A 21,152-nucleotide genomic window follows, 5' to 3' on the forward strand; every position below is an offset into this window, starting at 1 on the left:
GTCAATTGCTCCAGCAGATAGACATCATCTGGGATATGGTAATTTGATGAGCAAGGAAGCTCCATCACATTAAGATGATGTATAGGTTGATACATCTTGTCAAAGCCCCGAGGAAATATCTAATCTTTGATTTTCCCAAACAACTTGGAGTTAGCAAGAAACCCTTTTACAAGGGTCCTGCATGTTGCATACATTGAGCTCTGGGAGCTCTGAGGGCTTGCGATTCCTACTGGAGCAACATATCACCACAGGTTGACTCACCCTCCCCTGGTGGTGCACACTGGAACAAGATGATTCTATCTCTTGTAGGACAAGATGATTCACTCTCTTGTGGAAGAGGATGATTCGCTCTCCTATGTAGCAGGATGATTAGTTCTCCTGTGAGCCCTAGATTGATGTGTTCTCCACGGCGATTGTAGCAGGATTGATGTGTTCTCTTGTGAGGCCTGGATTGATGTGTTCTCCATGGAAATTGTAGCAGGATTGATGTGTTCTCCTGTGAGGCCTGGATTGATGTGTTCTCCACGGCGATTGTAGCAGGATTGATGTGTTCTCCTGTGAGGCCTGGATTGATGTGTTCTCCATGGAAGCCTGGATTGATGTGTTCTCCATGGCAATTGTAGCAGGATTGATGTGTTCTCCTGTGAGGACAGGATTGATTAGTTCTCCTGTCGAGGCTTCCTACCCATGCAGTCTGGGACTCATGGGAAGTACCTCTCATCTGATCAATGAGCAGGGAAATGAAGTTAGGGACCATAGTAGTACCGATGGATGCATCGTTGTAACTACCGTACTCCCTACACTAGGATGACCTCCATTGATCTGGGATCAATGATACTGGTCTGGAACCAGTGGTAGGAGTTGTACCATACTATGACGCTGACTTCGGGTCGATTGAGACTGGTCTGGGATTAGTGGTACATACTTTGAGACTGACTTTGAGTCAGTGGAGGATGATATTGGTCTGGGACCATTGGAGTTGTACTCACTATGATGCTGACTTTGGGTTGGTTGAGACTGGTCTGGGACCAGTGGTACATACTCTGAGACTGACTTTGAGTCAGTATGATACATCCTCAATCATTTCTTCTTCTTCATAATTCAGACAAAAGCAGAGTAGAACAGAACAATGCAAGAGTAGAGCATAACATAACAAAACAGTACAGATCAGTGTAGGGCAGAACAAGACAAAGCAGAACAGGTAAAATAGAGTAGAGCAGGGCAAGGGTCAGGCTATGCAAGGCAGTGCATTTGATGGATGAATAGTAACGATCGATAGACAGATTGCAGATGAAGTTCTCCATGGTTGAGAGGGAGTGTTAAAATTGGAAACCATGGCAAAACTTCATGTGGGTCATCTTATTCATGGCTAATAATATTTTTATTAGATTCCTCTCGTCGAGAGGTGTAGGATTGATATAAAGATCATCCGATTCCGATAAGTATTCATGGAGATATGAATTTATTTTGATTATGGAATTATTATCAAGCCGACCTGCAACTCATGTAGGCTCAGAAGCCCAACAGTCGCATCTATTCACCCACCAACGTTGTATATAAATATAAGAGGACTTTTCCTCATTTGGACTCACTCATCTCATCACACCTCTCTCTCTCTCTACTACGCAGATATGAGTCTCTTCTCTACTGCACTGAAATGGGTCTCTCTCTCTCACACATGTGAAGCCGGAAGCTGTTGAATTTGAAGCTGCAACTGCAGAATTAATGATTGACTTGCGTGGCATAGAAGATCTCCTCTTTGGAACTGCACTATAGGTTCATCTGAACCTCCTTTAAAAGCCGCAACTTTTTGTGGTGGAATGAAGTCAATCCGACGAACGGTTTGCAAGATATCGACTGCCCTAGTTTGAAGCCGGAAACTGTTGAAACTGAAGCTCCAACTGCAGAAGTAAAGATTGACTTGCGTGGCCTAGAAGATCTCCTCATCTGAACTACGCTGTAGGTTCATCTGAACCTCCTCTGGAAGCTGAAACTTTTGGTGGTGGATGAAGTCAATCCGACTATTGGTTTGTGAGATATGGTCTGCCCTAGTTTGATAATGGAAGCCGCTAATGCTGATGCTACTGATCTAGGGTTTGCTACTGTTGATATGAATCAGATTTATTGTACTATTTATATCTGTTGAATTATTGAAGATAAAAGAAGATTTGATCAAAGGGTTTCCCCACACATTGTGGGGTTTGTCCCTGGCTAGCCGCCACATCTTGTGTCTCTTGTCTTGGCTTGTTTTTTGTCGATCGTTTAATGTTCTATCTGCACTTTACTTTATGTACATGTGATTGCTAATTGGTGGAATATAATAAGAAAAATAAGTAAACTGTTATAAGCATAGAACATACCATAATTTAACAGTGATAGAGCATCTGAATTCATTTTATACTGTGGTAAGTTAGTTATTATCTGTTGATATTAAAATTTCAGATGAAGATAAGTGCATCAGTTTGTTGTGTTCTCTACCAGATTCGTGGGATAGTCTGGTTATTGCAATAGGTAGTAATACAACTTCCTTGAAGTTTGATGAAATAGTCTCATCTTTGATGACAAAGGAAATGAGACGGGAAAATACAGAGAGACAAAATGGTGATGCCTTGTCAGTACGAGGACAGTCCCAGAACGAAAACAAAAATAAGTCATCGAGTGGGAGATCTAAATCTAGAGGGAGATCTAAATCTCTAGGAAAACCTGTAAAGGTGGTGTGCTCGAAATGTGGAAAGGAAGGGCACTACAAAAGGGATTGTAAATTTAAAGCTGCTGATAAAGGAAAGGGATCTGATGATGCTCCTTCTATAGAGGTGAAAAACACCTCAGATGAAGGTGGGGATGTGTACTTTTCTTCTTCAAGTACACATGTAGATCATGAGGCATGGTTGATTGACTCAGGTACATCCTTTCACTTCACTCCCTCTAGAGAGTGGTTCAGTGAGTATAAGAAATACGATGGTGGTGATGTCTTCTTAGGGGATGAGACGAAGGCTACAATCTTTGGTTGTAGAAAAGTAAAGTTTAAGTTTCAAGGTGGAATGGTTAGAACACTTCCGGGTGTTTTGCATATTCCCGCATTGGCCAGAAATCTAATTTTTGTAAGCAAGCAGGATGATGCAGGTGTAAAAATAGTTTTCGAGAAGGATACCTACAAGATGGTTCGAGGAGCACTGGAATTAATGTGGGGAGATTGGACTGGAACTCTGTACAAGCTGCAAGGTTGCACTATTGAGATGGGTGCAACAGCTATGTGGTTCCCGAAAGTGGAGTAGAAAATTTAGTGGTCTCTAGAGAAAAGACCATGCTGTGGCATCAAAGGCTTGGACATATTGGAGAGAAGGGACTTCAAATACTTCATGGTAAAGGTATGGTATAAGGTATGAGTAATATGTCTTTGGATTTTGATTTATGTGAAAACTACGTATATGGGAAGAAAAATCAGGTGAGTTCCCCCTCTGGTGGTAAGAGGGAAAAACAGATATTAGAACTTGTGCACAGTTATGTGTTTGGACTTGTGAAGGTGCCATCATTGGGTAATTCTGTGTACTATGTATCATTTATGGATGACTTCTCAAGGAATAAATGGATATATTTCCTTAAGAAGAAATACGAAGTCCTTGATAGGTTTAAATAATTTAAGGATCTGGTGGAAAACTAGACAGAGAAGAAGATAAAGGTGTTGAGGACAAATAACAGTGGAGAGCTTTGTAGTAAGGAATTTGAATAGTTCTGTAAGAAATGTGGTATAGCATGGCAAAACACTGCTCCATACACACCTGGAAAAAATGGAGTTGCAGAAAGAATGAACAAACCATTGATGGAAAGGACAAGAAGCATGCTTAGTGGTGCCGGGTTAGGACAAGAATTCTAGCCAAAGGTGGTGGAGACGGGATGTTACCTAGTCAATAGATCACCTTCATCAGTGTTGGAGGATAAGACTCCACAAGAGGTATGGACTGGTAAGAAACCCTCTCCTTCACATCTGAGGGTATTTGGATGTGATGCATATGTACATGTTCCAAATGAGGAACGAGCGAAGTTGGATAGTAAATCTGAAAAGTGCATCTTTATTGGGTATAAGGATGGTTTAAAGGGTTATAAGCTTTGGAACCCAGTAATAAGGAAGGTTGTGTAAAGCTGAGATGTGGTGTTCAGATAGGTGAAAGACATTATTAAATATGAAGTCCAACCAAAGGAACCTGAGAAGATAGAGTTTGAGCTTAAGGAGGAACAATCAAACTCTACAGTAGAGGAGGAAATAGAAGATGAAGAGCCACAAACTCTAGGTGTGGAAAGATCAGTTCGAGAAAGAAGGCAGCCAGAAAGGTATAGTCCATCTACTTTCTATTCAAAACTTGTTTTATCTATTACTGATGATGATCACAGAACTGTGAAGGAAGAAGTAGATTCAGAGGATGGAAAAATCTGGAAAGAGTCCATGGTTGATGAAATGGCATCTTTGCAGAAAAATGAGGCTTGGGATCTGGTGGAGTTACTGGCTAGAAGGAAACCTATTGGCAACAAATGGGTGTTCAAGAAGAAGAAAAATGTAGAAGGAAAGGTGGAGAAATATGAAGTTCGGTTGGTAGCAAAAGGTTATTCCTAGGTGCCAAGAATTGATTTTGGTGATATTTTTTCTCCTATTGCCAAGGTAGCTTCTATTAGATTACTTTTATCTGTTGCTTTTGCTTTTGGTTTTCAAGTAGAAAAGATGGATGTGAAGACAACATTTCTTCATCGGGATCTGGAAGAGGAGATCTACATGAAGCAACCTGAAGGTTTTGCGATGAAGGGTAAGAAAGAAATGGTATGCAAGTCGAAGAAGTTTTTGTATGGGTTAAAATAGTCACCAAGGATGTGATATCAGAAATTTGATATATTTATATAGGGACTTGGATTCACCAGAAGCAAAGTAGATCATTGTGTGCATTTTAAATTAATTGGTGACTGTGTTATTTATCTAGTCTTGTATGTGGATGATTTGTTGTTGGTTGGAAATGACAAAGAAATTATCCAAGATTTGAAGACCCATTTATCCTCCAAATTCGACATGAAATATATTGGTGCTGCAAAATACATTTTAGTGATGGAAATTTAAAGAGATCGGATAAAGAGGAAGCTCTAGTTAAACCAGAAGAAGTATGTCGAGACAATATTGCAGAGGTTTAATATGCAAGATAGTAAAGTGGTGAAGGTTCCTATTCCTATAGGTGTAAATTTATCCACTGAACAGTGTCCCAAGACACTTGAAAAGGAAGGGGACATGTCCTGTGTTCCATATGCAAGTGAAATTAGTAGCCTGATGCATGTGATGGTTTGTACTGGACTAGACATTGCACATGTAATGGGAGTATTGAACAGGTTTATGTCAAAACTAGGGAAGGAGCACTGTAAAGTAGTGAAGCGGGTTTTCAGATATTTGCGTGCCACTAGTGATTATGGTTTGTGCTACGAAGGAAGACTAGGATTGGACAAAGTGTTGGATATTAGCGGCTTTTTTGATGTGGACTAGGCTGGAGATCTGGATTAGAGAAGATCTACAAGTGGGTATGTGTTTAACATATTTGGAGGTGCGGTTAGTTGGATGAGTAAGAAATAATTTATAGTGGCACTATGAACTATAGAGGCAGAATACATGGAAGCCACTCATGCAAGCAAGGAAGCAGTTTGGTTGTAGAGATTATGTTCAAGTATGAGGTTAGCATAAGGATCTATAAGGATAGATTATGACGACCAAAGTGAAATTTCTTGGCAAAGAACCCTTCATATCATTCAAAGGCAAAGCACATTGATGTTCAGTATCACTTCATGAGGGATATGATAGAAGACAAAAAGGAATTTCTGGTAAAGGTGGACATTTTGAAGAATACTGTAGATGCATTGAAAAAATCTATGAGCTCTGAGAAGTTCCTTTGGTGTAGAGAAATAATGGGCATTGCAGGGCTGGATAAATGACTAAGCTCTCTTGTGGCCCCATGTGCAAAAGAAAAAACAAGTGGATAATGTTGGATTGTGTTATATTCTTTCCATGCCTAGCCCACATTGTTAACTAGGGGTTAGAGGGAGAGGCAAAGGGCCCCCTTTGTTGCACTGATTCCGTAGCAGGGGGGTTGATAGGGGGTTTGAGGGGTTCATGTAACCCCACTCTATAGGGTCCGCGGTGGACCTACCTATGGTTTCATACATGTTTTTTGCACATGGTTTTGGATGTGATGGTTTTCTATCCGTGGTTTTGGATGCGATAGTTTTTGATCCATGGTATTGGATGCTTCGGCATGTATAAATATGTATTGTCACATTGAAAGGACAACAATGAAAAATCAAGCTGGTAGTCCTAGTTTTGGGATCCAGGGGAAAATCTCTGTGTATATATGTTTTATGTGTTATTCTCTCATATTGTTTGTTTTCTGTGTTTAGAATTTCTATGTAGGTAATTTCTGTACAGCGTTAAAACCTACATTCTTATTCGCAAAGCTAGATTTATGGAACTCCTTTGTGGCAAAGAATAATACATTTATGATATTTTTTAGAGCATGCTAATGAGCTTCAATCGAGTTGGTTCCACTTTAATTAGATCAAAAAAAAATTATATTTAATAAAAAAAACTACCCCATTTCATTTTCACTAAATTAGATTAGGCATTTGATAGATTTACTAGCTCACTAGTTCTCGAATTTCTAGATGTTAGATTAGTAAATTTCCGTTATTTAATAAATATTTCATATATAAATGGATTTTTGGATATATTTAGACAATAATGTGTGTTGTTTCAAGAGCTTCTACACTGCAAGGATACCTCATCTCGTTCACCTCATCCAAGCCTCATCCACCCATGTCACCATAATCCATTAAAATCTCAATCAAAATTCTTCTTTTATAAGAACAAATTGTCATTTCCATTGAGAAAATCTACCCATATTGAAGTCCTTGCTTGAGTTATGGGTAGTGTACACCACCTCCATGCCTTATTCTTCCATTATCCACATTTCCCAAGCTCCATTCCACCTTCTAGAGCACTTCCTAATATTTCGGCCTATTTTTTCGTAATAAAATAGGGGATCATGTAGGAACTAGTACATCATGTAGACATCCTGTAGGAAATCCTATAGCGGCCTGTTTTAGGTCTGAATTGAGAAAAATCATCATTGAAGTTGGGATTAGGTCTCTACTTGACTGCCAAGCCATCAAAACCATTGTACGCCTCTTCCTCCACACCTGTCTCCCCTACCCAAGAACAAGGAAAGATTAGCATTTGCATTTATAAAATGAAAAGATAAAGAAAAAGTTTTTTTTTTTTTCTTAATTAGAACATGCATGCAACAATTAACACTCCCTAGATCATATTCTATGCTCAGTTAGCTTAGATCATCACATGTGATAAATAGGGTTAAGTTAGGTTTCTTTTACATTTAGTTCATGATATTTAAGCAATTAGAATATGTTTCTTTCCATGTACTTTATTTGTTGCAATAGTTTAGGTTTTCCATTTAGAGCAGTTCATTTTATGCAATTAGTTTAGGATTTGATTTTAGTACATGCACTCGATTACATCATGATAACAAGGGAAGGATACATTGTATGCTTCACATATAGTGTCGATACCTATTAAGTTTGTACGAACCCTGAGTTGATGATTAAATTTAGTAGCCTTGGGAGTTGAAACATTCTTGTTGCAATATTGAGGCTCGTCACTTTTTGGTGTTGTTTCCGATGAGGTGTCAAAGTATGGATTGCTTTCTTCCCTAGTTGATTCATTTCTTTTTACCTTTTGCAAAAACAAAAATTATTTTCATCAGGAATATTTCATTTCAAAAATAGAAAAGTGCATTGCATTAGTGTTTCCATGCAATCACAGAAAGAAAAGAAATCTCCAACATCAACCCAACCCCCCATTTGATCACGTGGTGCAGTAAGTGCCACATCAACATCCACTTTTGTAGATAGAAGAATAAGAGATGGAAAAGAATCTGGAAGAAATGGATGGAGAAGATGACAATGAGGAAGATCCTCTCGTATTTCCCATTCAAAATACTAATGTTAGCGTGCACATGAAGAACATCCCTCCATCTTTTGTTCCAAAATTTCATGCTCTAAGGTCACATGATCCATAAACCTTTCTCTTTGAATATGAACATTTTTGTAGAGCATATGGTTACTTATTAAACTCAAGAAATGAGATTGTTTCCGACAACATTGAAGTATAGAGCTTTTAAATGGTTCATTAGCTCAGGTGCTAATTCAATAAGATCCTGGAATGATATGCAAAATATATTTATAGAAAAATATAAATATCATGATCTTAAAGAAGAAATATTGAGAATGAACCAAAGAGAATATGAGAGTCTAGAGGATATAATAGAGAGGTTCATCTATAATGTTAAGAAGACACAACTACATCATTTAGGATCTGACAGACTAAAATCCCTCTTACTTAGAATAGTTAGGGATGAGTGGATTGATCACCTTGATCTCATGAGTGGAGGTGATGTATACCAACAATCATTTGAAGAAATTTTTGAAACATGCAAACACATATCAAGAGGAAGGGCAAGAGTAAGTAAATCAACATCAAGATCAGTAAGTCAAGCTAAACTTTGAAATTTTCCTGATAACTTTAAAACAAAAATTCTTAGCATTCTACGTGAACAAGTAGAAATGTTAAGAATTCAAAATGAGAAAAACAAGATACTTATATGTGTGTCATCCATGCATAATCACATTATGTTAAATATTTCCCCTTATTAGGAAGGTTGAAGGAAGTTTACCAAGAGGACAATGGAACAAGTCAATTGCCAATGTAGCTATGTTATGTAGCTCCAAGAGGACCATGGCAACCTATTAAACCTAGTATGTTGAAAGAACCTAATTCACAATTTCAAGCTTATGCACATCCATCTCAAAGCAATTGGAACACACCCTTTCCTTTGGAAACATTGGCCATCTCAATCCCAAAACCAATCTTGGGAACAAGGTTGGAAAGGAACTTATGGGGGCCTTCCACAATATCCTCAATATTTCCCTCAATATCCTCCATACCTAACTCCATGTTATCCCTACCGTTCACCTCCACCACAACCACAACTCCAACCACATTCATCTCAAATATCCACTCCCACTCAACTACATATACCACCATTTCCAAACTCACACAATGAAGTAGCTCATGCCACTTACAATGATGAAGTACAACAGTTCCAAATATCTCCTTTCAATCTCAATTGTATTCATCTCAGCTGAGGAAGAATATTAAAAAAAATAAAATTATCTTGATGCCATTGAAGGACAACATCGAGAAAAATAATATTCAAAGAGAAGATGAAAGAATCATGGGCTACACTTGACGAAGAGAAGACAACAAAATCAGAGGTTGAGAAAGCTCCCTCACGGTCACCATCAAATCCTCGATGTTTTCAAGAGAGTAATTAGCAAAAAGAGGAAGGTTTGAAGGTCATGGAAGAAGAAGACATCCAAGCTGATCCAAATCAGCAAGTGGACCAGGGCATCAATACTATATTGAAATATGGTTCCAGACAGTCATTAAGTTGCAGCAACACTCTCTTCTTCAACTATTATTTATCCTTTCAAAGTCAAATCATTTGGTCTCTGAAATCCAGGTGCATGTCCAATCATATATTACAAGCCTACACATCAATTTATATGTCATCTTGATGTGCGCATGGCTCCATTGGAAGTATTCTTATACTTGAAAGTAATTTTTTTTTTCATGTAGGTTAGGGTAGAAAAAAAAAATTTAAAAATGAAAAATAAGAGGAAACAAATAAAATCTCAAGTGAAAACCTCCTTTGAGGCGCCTGAGATTGGCTCACTAATTGAAAACCTCTATGAGGTGCCTAGGCAGACCTACTAGTTGAAAACCTCCTTTGACGCGCCTAGGCAGACCTACTAGTTGAAAACCTCATTGAGGTGGCTAGTAGGGCTAGAAGAAAAAAAGAGAAAAAATGTGTGCTCCATGTATCTCTCTGATGAATGTAGGTGCCCTCCATTTTCTGCAAGCAACAAAAACAAGTTGGTACCAAGAAAGAAAAATTAAGTTAGACCTAGTCAAAAGAAGTCAAATTTTGACTTTCTACTCCTTTTTTCAAATGCTCAAACATGAACAAGGCCATGAAAATCCATCACCCTAATCTATTTCCACCATCCACTGATCATTTCCAAGCTTCCACCACTCGTTTTCCTTGATGTCCTAAAAAACTATAGGAATGCTTTGTTTTACTACAGCAAACATAAACACATAGAGAAGGAAACTATTTTTACCATATCTTGCAAACCATGCATCCATTTGCGAAGATGTTTTATGGGGAGATACATATGGATGTTGGTAACATGCTCAAGCAATTTCAGCAAATTCTAGTGCATGGTTTCGAGAAATCAGCCTACATCACCTACAACCATTTTTTAATTTTCTCAATATTTGTGCATCAATTTCAATATATGTTTCATGGGGATCTGCATATGGATGATGGTAACATGTTTAAGAAATTTCAGCAAATTCCAAAGCCTGGTTTCCAAGAAATTGACCTCCATTATCTTCAGACATTTTTAGTTTTTCTAGAGATTTGTGCATCCATTGGCTAAGATGTTTTTATGGGGAGGTGCATAATGATGATGGAAACATGCTCATAAAATTTCAGGTCAACACATTTTATTGTTCCGGAGATATGGACAAAATAAGTCTGGTACAAGGTTGTCCTAACTTACTTATGTATCTTTATAGGAAGGCCAAGAAGAAGCTACAAGAGGCAATATGTTGGAGAAATCAATCAAGAGGTTAGGTATTCTTTATGGAAGGTTGATATAGGTCCCCCCAACACTTGCACATAAACAAGAAGACAACCCATCAACAAAAAAGTAAAGGGCAGTCAAAATATGTACCTGAGTCATTAGGAGCACAACAACATCAACTCAGCAGTAGCATGCATGTCTCTCCAACAACCATCAGGTAGGTACAAGTATGCAATATTCTTGACCTCTTCTCTTGAGTATATTATAGTTAGAATTCTTTTGTCAATGCATGAGAGATGAGGTTTTATAAGCTAAGGATGGGTCAATAGTCTCAGCCACCTTCAACTAGTTAATTTCAGCTCATTCATTCACTCATGAAATGTGGAAAAGTCAAATTATGAAGGGTGATGATTTCAAGGAATGCAGACAACAGTTAAAAGAAGAAAAATTTGCAAAGGTAAAGTCACCACAACACTCAAAGCTCTCCATCCACTTCATATTCACTATCTATCCATCATTCATCCTTCACATTTCATAATTTCAAGAACAAACTCTACACTCTATCTCACCTTGAAAATGTCTTGAAGAAAAACAAACAGAGCATCCTCTCCATTTTCATAAACCTACACTACTCCCTCTGAGCCCTAGAATCATCCTCCAAACACCCTTCATCATTTCTCATCACTCTGATACAATTAAAATACTCTGAAAGAGTATGACTGGATGATACAGGAAGAGAGAATGTTGGTACAAGAAGGAAGAAAGGAACAAACGGTGCTAAAAACCCAAAAAAAAAAACCATGGCAATGCCAAAGAGAGACCTAATCAAAACATAAAACTCCAAGGTATTTAGGCAGTCATCTAGGCCACAAAATAAAAGAATAAGGTAAGCTAATGGTCTCAAGAAACAATGATTTTTCTATGCACAATTATATTTTTGGGCTTGTTCTTGCAAAACTTACAGCCAAGATTCTTAAGAGAAAGGACTAAGGAATGCATAAGAGAGGGGCCACCAGGGCCATGAATGAGCCATAATGAGGTCACTAAGTTTCTCAAAGGATGAGCAACACTTTCAATAGGGGGTTAAGATGGGCCTCCAAATTAGACATAAATTAAGGCCCGTGCCTCTAAATTAAACATAAATTAAGGCCCATCTAAGCGTCCTTAAACATATTAAACCTCTCTTTTTGCATCAGATAATGTATTTTTAACTTTAATATGTTTGTTAGGAAGGTTTATGAATAATTACATATTTGTTCCTAATATTATTTATTTTTGTGGAATATTATGAGAAAATTGGGAAGCTTATGAAGAATTAGAGGTGGAGATAATTTAGGGACATTCTTCCTACTACAGGAAGATCAATATTAAATAATAAATCAACAAAATATTATGGAATTATGGCACAGATTGTGGAACTCCAATGATTGAGAAAATATAGGAATGTGTGCCGATGAGCCTCATGATTGGGTAATGCCTTAATTCACCTCCTAGCTTAATCAAACTAGATTTTCTCACAACTTATTACATGTTTTTTATTATATTTTGTTTATGAGATGAGTTAGAGTAGGATATTATGCCTAGTGGACTAATATGCATTGAATGCATGTTTGAAAGAGAAAATCAAGGAATTTTGGCAAAGACTAAGGGTGAAACTTGAATGGGACAAGGGAAAGGGATTGTAGGAGGAAAATCCTCCTCATTTACTCCTTCCCCATTCTAATATTCCTCCATTTATCACACAACTCAGAGTGCAAGCAACCAAGTCATGAGGATTAGAAGGCAACCGAGCAAGTGAGAGACAAATAGCTAGTTTATCTCGAGTTTGGGTGCAGAGCCTCCCTAATTTTAAGGAACTCGTTGGGATCTTTAGTTGTATAAGTAGAGAGGCCTAGAGCCTTATTAGGATTCAAATTTTTGTTGTAAAACTCTAGGTTATTTTAGAGCTCCAGACTTGTGGAAGATTTTGATGTAATTTTCTATTTTTGTAATAAGAATGAGTTTTGTTTTGAGCCAGAACTAAGTTAACTCAGAGGGCTGAAGCTCTTGGGTTAGGGCCCAACCCTAGTAGCTAAGGCTCCTCTTCTTGTATATGTATGTTTAAATTAGTTTTATAGATTCATTGTTAATTTGTCTTTAGAGGTATTTTCATTGCAAGTACGGTAGGTTTGATTAGTTCTTTAATTAGTTTTCTTCCATTTGTGCCTTACTCCAGCAGTAGGTTAGTAGGGATAAAAGAAGCACCACAAGGCTGTCAGCAGGTGTCATGGCCTCACTTCTTCCCTCTGGAATCATGATTGAGGAAGGTGTTAGTGTCGGTCATGATGCCCTCCATCAGTGATCAAAAAACTCTTTGCATATGCATAAGTAGGTGTCTCATCAATGTCAGTTTTGCATCCCATTAGGCATGCCATAAAACTGATGGAGGAGCTAGTCCTTGTTCCCTTCTTGGCTTTGCTGGATCAGGTCATATCAGTTAATGAGCTTGTGTCACACTTGTTTTGTTTTGTCTTGAAGTCCAAAGTCTTAGGTCTAGGGTTTCAGTCAAATGTCATTGCAAGATCATGAGTCAGAGGTCCATGAGTCCCCAGCAAGCCAGAAGGAGGTATGTAAATATGTTTCATTGATATTTTTCATCATGTACAGCTTATTTATACCTTGGATTTAAAAACCCTGTTTTTAAACCCAAGGTCATGTCAATTTTGTAAAACAATAAAGAAATTTCAAAAATTCTTCAAAATGCCGGCAATAACCCTGGTCTCCTCGCCAGAGTCCATCAGATGGTCTACCTGCAAAAAGAACGGAGCTAAAGCACCCAAAAAGTCAAATTCAGAACAAAAGAAAACTCAAAACAGTGTTAAAAGAAAGTGTCAAGGCAAAACATTAGAAAGTGGGTTTGGTAAGTAAATTTTTTCAAATTGAGCTTATAAAGAGTCAAATTCTCTCTCAATACTCTCATTGTGCATCCAAAGATCTTGCAAGAAGAAGTGATAGGGCGAAGAGGTGAAAGGAGGCAAAGTGCAGAGAAATTGAACCAGTTTCAGGTGCGCGACCCGTCAGAGGTTGTGCGCGACCTGTTGGGCGGTGCGCGACCAGTCAGGTGCCTCCCAGCATCGTTAATTTGTAACGGGCGTGACCCGTCGGGCTGTGCGCGACCCGTTAGGTGCCCTGCGCGACCCGTCAAGCTGTTGACACCAAAACCGCCCCAAATTTTGTCCAATCGCCCTCTAAGTTGCGAAATTGACCGAGGTAGGGTCTATACACTTGATGAATTGATGAATGGTGAATGATGAGCTTTCATTTATATGTTTTTATCCCTAAGAATGCAAAGAAAATAGATTTTGGTGATTGCTTGTCAATGTAGGCATAATGCTAGGGTTTGGTGTTTTTTTTTTCAAGGTTTTAATTCCCATTTATGTTCCCTCCATGTTTCCCCATTGATTTCACAATTGTCATCATATGTCTCTATCTTATCTTATTTGCAAAGAATATGAAATTTTCCTCCTTCCAAGTATCAAACCCTATCCCTCCCTAAACACATTCCCAAAACCCTAATACCCTCCATTGTGATATAAAAACACACACAGCAAAAAGAACAAAATGCTATGAAAGAAAAACAAAATGATTATGCAAAAAAGAAAGCAATATGATGATAAAATGCCAAAACAAGAAATAAAGAAAATGTGGCTATGTATATAAACAAAAGCAAAGGAAATATTGCTATGTATATTTGATCAAAAGTAATGTTGCTGTGGTCCTAAAAAGCAAAAACCATGTTTTCCCTTCTATCCCCTAATATCTTTGTCAATGAAAGCCCTTTTCCCTTTTGACAAAATGTCAATGAAGCCCTTTTCCCCTAGCATCAAATGTACATGAACCCCTTTGAAAAAACAGAGTGTGCCTTATGATGTACATTGAAAGGCAGAAATCAAATGAGCAAGTTATCTATGCTGTCCCATCCCCCTGTTGAGCATGCATGTCATTTCCCTTGGTTATTATTATCCATGTTTCCCTAATAAAAACATTTCTTTGCAAATGATTTCTCGCTGATTAAGATGAGATTATATGTTTGACAGCTTGTGAATTGTCCCTTGAAAGTTCCCTGTTTTCATATGTTTTCCTTTCCTTATTAAAAAATCCCCTCCCCTAACATTTCCTTCATGATTTTTTCCCCTTGAAAATAGCATACAACTCAGCATTTTTGCAGGCAAGGGCAGCAGTTTACTTTGTCTATTTTCTCCACTTTGCTCAAAAGCACCATGTCAAACACCGAGACCTATGAGCAAGGTGATGACCAGTCTTCTTCTACAGAGGTTGAGGTACAGTGGAGGCCTCGTAGGGGGGGCAAAGGTGGTCATCATAAGAGAGAGGAGCCCACCTCATTGGCAGAATTGCAGGCCTGTCCTTTGGCAGTGAATTGCTTTCGGTATATGTCATGTTTTCAGTTTTGCGAGAGGCTTGCTCAGATCCAGCACCACAGGGAGTTGGCCCGCTTATTTGTTTTGCACCTTCATGATGGGCAGGTCACTCTGGCAGGAGTGAACTTTGTGTTGTCTCCGGAAGTGATTTCAGAGGCTACCGGGATACCAAATGTGGGTGAGGTGTGGCCCAAGCCCAAAGTGTTGGATTTTGTTCATTTTGAGCCATATGTCATGCCAGCCTTCATGAGACACTTGTCGGGGGTCTTTCCTTTTAGATTTCTCCAGAGGGAGTATGCTCCGATCTTGAAACTCATCATGCATTACTTTACATGTGAGGGCAGGTTTTCACAGGTGTACTCTTATCACATTCGCTTGTTGATGCACTTTACCCGAGTGAGGATGATGAACATCCCGGTTTTCTTCTTCCAGAACATTCAGAGAATGGTGCCTATGTTACAGAGGAAGACCCCAGCCTAGCAGTTTAGGAGTTTATGTCACTATGGTCTCATCCAGCTCATTGTTTCCCATCAGTTGAGTCAGCAGGGCATTCCATGGGAAGAGTTCATTTCCCATGAGTTCTTCACAGCGACACCACAACCGCAGCCAGAGCCAGAGGTCATTTATGAGGAGGGAGGTTCATCTCACCAGCCCGAGATCACTGTTTCGAGACATGTTGCTTCCTCACCTCAGGTCACCTACCAGAGAGGCCACAGGGCCTTGTTTGCAGTAGCTCGACGAGTACTTTCTCCACAGCAGGTGGAAGGGGTCTCGTCATCATCTTCAGGGCAGCGAGTGTTATCTCCACACCAGGTGGAAGGGGCCTCGCATTCTTCATCAGCAGAGGCAGTCTGGTAGGGCAAGCAGCCCATGGTTGAGGATGAGAGAGCCGGTGATACAAATGATGATTTCATTAACCTTGATGCCCGCTCTCCTTCTTCAAATTTTTATGAGATTATCAGACAGAGAGAGGAGGAGAACCTCGTGTTGCAGCAAAAGCTCCAAATGGCTCAATGGACCATCACTTATCTGGAGTAGCGCAACAAACAATTAGAAGAGGAAAAAGAACTTGATGAGCTATGGAGGATCCACAGTGATCGAAATTTGAACCGTAGGAGGCCCGATGACCCATTGCCTGCTGACCGGGAGTCTTTGCTCATTCAGGAGAATGCTCGCTTGGAGAGGCTGTTGGAGAAGGCCAACCAGGACAAGAGGCTGCTAAGGAACATGAAGAATCATTATTGGGCGAGGATGCATGTTTGCAAGGCGAAGATGAAAATGTTCCAAAGAAGGTTGTCCGAGGCCCGCAAGAGGAAGAAGAAGACCAACCCACTCTGTATCTTGGCCGAGGCCTCTCTCACTCACCATGATACTCATTAGCCTCTTCCTAGCAGCTAGCACAAGAAATTTTAAAAGTTTTGAGGCATTTTTGGCATTTTTGGGAAATTGACAGGTTTTGGCCTTTTAACGGGTCTCACCCCGCGCGCGACCCTACATGGGGGCAACTCAGAACGGGGAAAACTCAGCATTTTTTGAATTTTCATGCAAATTTACACCTACCTGTGGATGGACTTCAGTTTTTATGGAGATTTGGGCCTCCAAAAGGTCAAAGCACATGCAAATTTTGACTTTCTGCCCCTATTTTGAGTTGCAGAAAGCTGTCTTGGGTGAATTGAGTTTTGAGGGGTCAAATCAACTCCAAATTCAAAAATTCAGGTGGGGTTGGAAAGTAGACTCGCAGACCTTTCCAATGAGCTATCTTGCACCTGATTTGTACACCGGGAAGGCCCCCAAACAAGCCTCTAAATGTGCGCGACCCGTCAGGCACATGTGCACGACCCGTCAGGGAATTTTGCCTGTTTTGACCAGTTCGGCCAGAAAAACACTGTTTTCACTTGGTTTAATGTTTTGGGCATGTAAATGATGGATTTTTGTGAAATTTTCATGGCTCTATGATGCTTTTACTCTCCTTGATCACTTCTAGAAGATTCTTGAATGTAAATGGTAAAAATTTAATGCATGGATAGGTTTCCTAAGTTTTAGAGGCAAGTTGTTTTGACTGCCTATTATCTAGTGCTCAGTTTAGAATTAGTTGAAACAGCTCCTAGGAAGCTAAGCTCGACCCCTAGAGGTGGGGAAAGGAGTTAGATCATCTATATTATGCCTTCTCTTGTTCATTTTCATGGTTGGACTCTTGAGGGAGAAGCTCCTATTGTATATTTTACTTGTATCTCTTCAATTTGAGGAAAAGGAAGTCCAGGGTTTTGCAGACATCATTGGGATTCTTGTGGACTCTTGTGTTGATGGTGTGTTCTCTTATTGTAATTGTAAGTGTGTTTATGTGTTCCATCTCTTTCTTTACTGCAGCTTATTAAACAAATGAAGTGATAAAGTTTGAATTCATGCTTGCCATGCTCAGCTTTCAAATTTGTTTAATGTTTATGTTTTCCACTGTCTAGAGAGGATTCAAAGTCATTGTTTGCCCACTTTAGCTTCTCTTTTTTCTTCCTTGATCATCCATCTCAGCTAAAGGCATCAGCACAAACTCCTACCTTGCCCCAAAGACCCACCTGCAAAACCTGAGCTCAATCCCCGCACCCTGAATTGCACTCCCTCCAATTGCCACCAAAAACACCAAAAACTTTAAATCAACCCTCCTTATCAGTTTACTAGCCTAATATCAGTGTTTCTAATTGGTCAACTCATCCTATTGAAAAATCCACCGAGTTTGACCGGAGAGAGCCTTCTCCTGCCTCGTAGGGCTAGCTACGAGGCTGAATGGTTTGATGTAGCTTTGAGATTTGCCTTTTTAGCCTGAGGTGAAATTTCAAGTGCTAACAGAAGGGACCCTTATGCAGCGCCAAAAACACAGATTTCTATTTATTTCATAAGCTATAGAGGTCATTATGTTTAAGCTAGCATTTGATCAGTTTTGTGAAGTAGGATTTCATTTCCATCTCTTCTATGTTCATTTCTCAGTATACCTCAACCATGATTTCATTCCTTTCAGCAACTTTCCTCATTCATAAGATAGACAGTTAGTTCATTAATTCTGCTTTTCTAGCTTATGAGAATGTATCCTGTTTACATGACTTTTTCGAAATGATACATGTTTGATGCAGAGTTGGTGCTTCAAGATTAGATAGAGACCTCATAGCCAGCAACCACCTTCCACTTCACCCACCATAATCATTCCTTTCTTTCACCATTTCGTTCAACATTTTCATCATTTTACATAGAAATTCTTCCAAGCACATTAAGAAAATCTAGCCATCTCCTAACCTTGTTCTTGAATTTTGAGTGATCCTTGGCCTTTTCTCACTCCATTCCACCAATCAACCACCTTCCCTAATCCTTCCATCACCTCCAACACCTCTAGTTTTTCTCTCAGCTATATCCTGTAGGTTTACAGGGAATCATGTAGGTTTCTAGTACAGCTTGTAGGTTTTCTTGTAGTGGCCTGTTTTGAGATTGAATTGAGAGAAAAAATCTAGGAAGCTCCCAAAGGTAACCCAAGGGTCTCCCACACCATCCATCCATCTCCTAAACCTTCCAACCATCCTCAAACGTCCCTAAACAACCTGCAACATCACCAAAATAAATCAGTTTGCATACTTCATTTTTCATGGAAAGAACAAAAAGAAAAAAACACATTTGTTTCATTCCCTTTACTTCCACAATAATAATGTTTGATGCTTTTAACTTCCATGCTTATACAATGGCATTTGGTTCATGTTAATTTAGCATTATTGGAAAGCATAGTTCCTTAGTAGTTAATTAGGAAATGGTGTGATTTACCATTGAATTTCGGCCTTTTTCATTATTGCAGTAGATTAGCTCTCTCTTAGAGTAGATTTCTCTTTCTTCCATCAAGAAACCAAGCTTATTTTGAATCCATAGAAGTCTAGCTTGTAAACCCCAGTGGTCTCTCACCATCTGAACAGTGACAAAAGGCAGAACCATCACTTTTACTTGTACATACGACATTTGCACAACCAAGTTTGTATGAACCCCGGGTTGATAAAGTAAAGTTGGTAGCCCAGGATTTGTAGCATTCTTGATGCAATACTGGCACTCATCACTTTATGGCATAATTTCTAGGGAGGTGTCTAAGTAATATGTGATTACTTCTTTCTTTCTTCTATTTCTTGTTTCTAATATTCTGCCATTAGTTTTATTTCTGCAAAAGTAATTTAGTTGATTCATTTTTCATTCTACATTCTTTGCTTTCCTTTCCATTTTGCAAGCAAGGTTTCAATTTAGAAATTAGTTTTTCATTCAGTGAGTAGTTTTCATTCAATCTACAGTTTCAATTCTGCAAAGTACTTTCCAAGTTTAAAAACCAAAAACACAAAACCAAACCAAAACCATTTCCTTTCATGCCTCGTAGAAATATGGACAACTTAAGGAAATTTTTGCCAAATACCCCCACTGCATCAAATAGCCAACCTTCCCTCTTCTTTAGGGGCTGTGAACTGGAGGAACCCTCAGGTGAGCAACCTAACATATTTGAAGAACCTACAGGGGAAGAAGAAGAATAAGAACCCATTCCTACTAAACCAATGGATGAAAACAGAAATGGTAGAGGGTTTATAGATAGAGTTGAGGGTGCCTTCCCCATCAAGGAAACCAATGAGGACACTAAGATGAAAAATATAAGACCCTCTACCCTTCCTCATTTCCATGGATTGACCACAAAAGATTCTGCCACTTTCCTATTTGAGTTTGTTGTTATATGTCAAACCTATGACTATACAGATGAGGAGAAAAAGTTGAAACTATTTCCAGCTACCCTCAAGGATGGAGCTTTGCGCTGGTTCATGGGTTTACCTAGGGATAGCATCACAAATTGGGCTCAAATGTAACAAGCCTTCAACAATAAGTATCGAGACTACTATATCTCTAAGGATAGTAAAGAAGAAATTATTAGGATGACCATAGGTAATGATGAATTCCTAGAGGATTATGAAGAAAGGTTCCAGCTTAGTTACAAAAGGGCCAGGTGCACACTTCATTCTGAGTCACTAAAGTTGGTCATGCTTACAGGAGTAACGGAAGACCTTCTTGATACCCTACACTTGTTAGTAGGAGGAGATATATGCTAGTTATCCTATGAGGATATCAAGATTGTTTTAAGAAACCATTCTTGGGAATCTAGGAAAAAGGGTAGGGGATGTCAACCTATGGTCAGCACATCCTCTTCAAATTCATCCATCATGGGTGAAATTGGAAACATGTTGAAAGATTTGAAGAGTGAGATGTTGCAAACCCTTGCCTTATAGATGAACAAGATTAACATTAGGAGAAAGTAGGAGGAAGATGAGAGAGCCTTGGCCATTTTCTATCCTAGATGCACCAAGTGGCACTGTAGGAATGAATGTCCATTGAATTCTATTGAAATTTGCTCAGTATATGAAGAAAACCACTCAATAGGCAATTTTCCTTCTTCGCCTGGACTCAAGGTCATATATCAAGGAGCTGAAGGGGTCACTGGGTAACTCTGTTACATAAGCCAAAGGAGACCTCATGGGCCTAGGCCATAGCAGTGGGACATGCAAGGGTCATCCCATGCATATTATAACCCCAACCAGACCACATCCATACCTTCCTAGGGACCCCATGCTCATCCTTCCTGCTCTAAACCTCCTCCTTGGTCCTTTGCATCTCAGTATCATTCCCATCTAGTCAGCCAATATTTCAATCATATGCTCCACCACAACTTTAGTGGAATGTACTACCCCAGGGGTGGAGGCCCCAATACATCAATTCTCCAGATTTATTGACTCCACCACCTGCCCAACCATAGCTATTACAATCTGCTCTACCAAAGAAACCCCAATGCCTGCCCAGCCAAATCTGAACCTGAACAATAGAGAGTCTCAGCAAGTATATAGTGGAAAGACATCATATCTAGCTTATCCTGTGTAAATCTAGAAAATTAACCTGAGATCTGGGAGAGTTCTCCCAAATAACCATACTCCACCTCCA

Source organism: Pinus tabuliformis, chromosome X (assembly GCF_031772625.1).
Source record: "Pinus tabuliformis cultivar Carrire ecotype Pingquan chromosome X, CPIR1, whole genome shotgun sequence".
In the NCBI taxonomy this organism is placed as follows: Eukaryota; Viridiplantae; Streptophyta; class Pinopsida; order Pinales; family Pinaceae; genus Pinus; species Pinus tabuliformis.